Source organism: Callithrix jacchus, chromosome 12, assembly GCF_049354715.1.
Source record: "Callithrix jacchus isolate 240 chromosome 12, calJac240_pri, whole genome shotgun sequence".
In the NCBI taxonomy this organism is placed as follows: Eukaryota; Metazoa; Chordata; class Mammalia; order Primates; family Cebidae; genus Callithrix; species Callithrix jacchus.
The window spans coordinates 12,888,427-12,892,612 of NC_133513.1; positions in this window are offsets into that span (position 1 = coordinate 12,888,427).

Sequence of the window (4,186 nt, forward strand, 5' to 3'; positions counted from 1 at the left end):
AACTTGCACTTCTCTATCCACGCTCGATCTATTTCGTCTAATGGAAGTATTGACTTCCGTTGTTCTTCTTCCTAATGAATTCTTTTTTTTTTTTTTTTTTTAAATTTGAGATGGAGTTTCGCTGTTGTTACCCAGACTGGAGTGCAATGGCACGATCTCGGCTCACCGCAACCTCCACCTTCTGGGTTCAAGCAATTTTCCTGCCTCACCCTCCTGAGTAACTGGGATTACAGGCACGCACCACCATGCCCAGCTAATTTTTGTATTTTTAGTAGAGACGGGGTTTCACCTCGTTGACCAGGATGGTCTCGATCTCTTGACCTCGTGATCCACCTGCCTCAGCCTCCCAAAGTGCTAGGTTTACAGGCGTGAGCCACCGCGCCTGGCCTGAGAGGTTTTGTTTGTTTGTTTTGGCCAATGCTGTCGTTTATTTTGTAGAATGGGAGTGTGGGGGTTATGGGGGTTAGCGGGGCGTGGGGGCCACGGTGGGGACACTGCTGCCTCAGCTGGTCAGTCCATTCTTCATGGCGGTGGGATCCCAGCCTCACCTCCGGCCCACCTCTGGGTGCGGGTGCTGGAGGGAGCCAGGGTGCTGCTCCTCAGGTCACCACGGATGCACGTGGACTGGGGCTGACCCGGTTATTGCCTGAGCACGACGGGGGCAGCTGGGAGTCTGTGGGCCAAATATTGCACGTATAAAACAATCCTCATCGGACTGCAGGCCACCTAGAGGGCAGGGGCGGGCAGGGCTCAACAGCTGGCTCCTCTGGGCCACTGGGCCGCCCCGTCCCTGTTTTACAGTTAGGGGAACTGAGGCACCAAGGTGAAGGGAGCCCCTTGCACGTGAGGTCACAGCTGGGGACAGGGGCAATGGGGGTGGGTATAGGGCGATGAATGGGGACAGCCAGGGGCTCGAATGGGCTGTCCCGCTGCCCAGCCGTTCAGTCTGACTAAGGCTGGCATATGTCTGGTCTATGGCTTCTGGGTGGGCTGGCTGCCAGGGCAGTGCAATGTCAGGGCTTTGGTCTGGATGACAGCCTCACCCCTTCCAATCTGGCCCTACAGGGCTGTTGGCGAGGGTCACAAGTTGGACAAGAGGCACGAGCCCACAAAGTCCTGGGGGTCCAGGCTGCCACCACACGCTTGGTAAGGCCGAGTCCCTGCAGTTCTGGCTGGGCACGGAGACGCTGGCAGCGGGCATGGGCCCCAGGCCTGGCATGGAGCTTCTGGCTGGACTGGAGGAGGTCATGGGGCCGAGCATGTCATGGCTCTTGTTCATATGGAATTGTTTGGGATATTTGTTTTTAATTTTTTTTTTTTTTAAACCACTCTGTCACCCAGGCTGGATTCAGTGGCACAATCTCGGCTCACTGCAACCTTCACCTCCCAGGTTCAAGTGATTCTCCTACCTCAGCCTCCTTAGCAGCTAGGGATTACAGGCACTTGCCACCATCCCTGGCTAATGATTTGTACTTAAGTAGACACAGGGTTTCACTATGTTGGCCCATCTGGTCTAGAACTCCTGACCTCAAGTGATCTGCCCGCCTTGGCCTCCCAAAGTGCTGAGACTATAGGCACGAGCTCCTGCTCCTGGTTCACTCTGTTTCTATTTAATTTTAATGTTTTAAGATTTGTTTTCTGTGAGGAAGCTTTTTAGCTTGATGTAATACTATTTATCAATTTTTGCTTCGGTTGCCTGTACTTTTGATGTCTTACTCAAAAAATCTTTGCCTAGGCCAGTGTTCTAAAGCATTTCCCCAATGTTTTCTTCTAGTAGTTTCGTAGATTCCTTTTTTGTTTTTCTTTAAGACAGAGGCTCACTCTGTTGCCCAGGCTGGAGTGCAGTGGCACGATCTCACCTCACTGCAACCTCCACCCCTCCAGGTTCAAGCGATTCTTCTGTCTCAGCTCCCTGAGTAGTTGGAATTACAGGCATGCACCACCACGCCCATCACTTTTGTATTTTTAGTAGAGATGGGGTTCTCCGTGTTGGTCAGGCTGGTCTCAACTCCCAACCTCAGGGCATCTGCCGGCCTTGGCCTCCCAAGTGCTGGGATTACAGACGTGAGCCACTGCACCTGGCCTAATTTTTGTATTTTTAGTAGAGACCGGGTTTTATCATGTTGGCCAGGATGCCCTTGAACGCCTGATCTCAGGTCATCCATCTGCCTCAACCTGGGCTGGGATTACAGGTGTGAGCCACCACACCCAGCCTGTAGTTTCTTAAATGTAAGTTTCTAATTAATTTTGATATGATTTTTATATATGGTGAAGCATAGGGGGCTAGTTTTATTCTTCACATGTAGATATCTCTCATTTTCCCAGCACCACTTACTCAAGACACCGTCTGTTCCCAAGGTATGTTCTTGGCACCTTGGTGAAGAACAAATTGGATGTAAATTCACGGATTCATTTCTGGCTTCTCTATTGTGTTCCACTGGCCCATGAAATCCTTCCTTTTTGACATTATAAAGTCCCCATTTTCCCATTTCCATCCTGCCAACCTTGCTGTGTTTGGGCCAAACAGGGCCAGTAGAACCCAGAACTTGATGTGGACTGGTGAGGCCAGAACACTGTTAGGGAAACCACAGTGTGAAACAGCTTGAGAAATAGAATCTATGCCAGATCCAACATTTCCTCACACTCATGATTGCACGACTGGGACACCTGAGCAGGAGGAACCAGAAGAGCACCCTCCTCACCTGTGTGCCCAGGTCCCCTTTGGGTCACCTAGGGCATGAGGCTGGAAGCAGGGGTGTCTGGGATAGGTGCAGGCTATGGTCGGGGCAGTGGGGCTGGTGGGTGCTGGGCAGTGGTGATGGTGGTAGTGAAAGGTCTAGGGCAGGGCAGAGATCAGGAGGAACAGCACTCCAGCAGGGTTCAGAGACAGGTGGGTAGGTCGGCAGACACAGGAGCAGGTGGCCTGGGACTCAGAGGAGCAGCTGGAGTTGGAGCAGAAGGGTTCTGTTTTCCTCCTCTGGGCGCTGCAAATAAACTCACTCTCTGAATCTTTGAACCCCTTCCTTCAATCCCAGCATGCACCTTTTTTTTTATTTAATTGAGACAGAGTCTTACTCTTGTAGCTCAGGCCGGAGTGCACTGGCATGATGTCAGCTCGTTGCTGCTTCCACCTCCCAGGTTCAAGCAATTCTTCTGCCTCAGCCTCCTGAGTAGCTGGAATTAATGGCGCACACCACCACGCCTGGCTAATTTTTGTATTTTTAGTAGAGACAGGGTTTTGCCAAGTTGGCCGGGCTGGTCTGGAACTCCCGACCTCAGGTCATCTGCCCACCTCGGCCTCCCACCGTGCCCAGCTGCAGCACGCACCTTCTTAAGGACAGTTTCTTTCTGGATTCTTTTTAAGCTTCTGATTTCTAATCCTTCCTAACTCAGCTCACGCCCCCCACACCCTGTCCTCCATTCTGCCTCACTTTCTCCTTTCCTGATTCCCACCATTTCCCACAATCAGTCCTGGCCTCAGATTCCCGCCCTTCAGGTTCCAGTGTTCCTTGGGTCCTCCCTCTCCCCTGATCGTCTCTGATTAGGGGTGGGGGTGTGAGGTGCAATTAAAGCCAGCCTTGACTGGAGTCCTGGGGCTGGATTCTGCACTGTGCTCCGCTGTGTCATTGCACCTTCTCGTTTCTGCTCTTTCTGCTGCTTCATCCTCTTCATGCTCTAACCCCCCCAGCGGATGCTGACCCTGCCCGTGGAGCGCACTCCTTCCCCCCTGCTGCTCCTCCAGCTCCATCTCTCCACCTTCGGCTCCTGGCCTTTCCTGGCCCAGGGGCCCGAGCTCTGAGTTCCAGACCTTTTCCGGGGCACTGTCCTGTTCCTCCTTGTCACCTCAGGGCAGTGGCCGTGGGCTCCTCCTCCAGCTGCTGCGGGCCTGGGCGAGCCGGGTCAGTGTCGCGGCGCCGACAGTGCAGTTCCCGCCCCGGGGTGGCAGCAGCAGGTGCAGTGCCCGCGGCACCCCATGGAGGCTGGTGTGGGCGCCGCCCGGAGGCTGGTGTGGGCGCCGCCTGGAGGTTGCTGTGGCGCCGCCTGGAGGTTGCTGTGGCGCTTGTTGGTGCCCAGCGCCCAGACTGAGTCTTCCCGGCTGCGTCGCTGCTGCCCCCTACCGGGGTGGCGGGGCCAGGGTTCCACGCGGCTTCATCTTGATTTGCCTTCGCTCCTCCCGGAAGTCAGC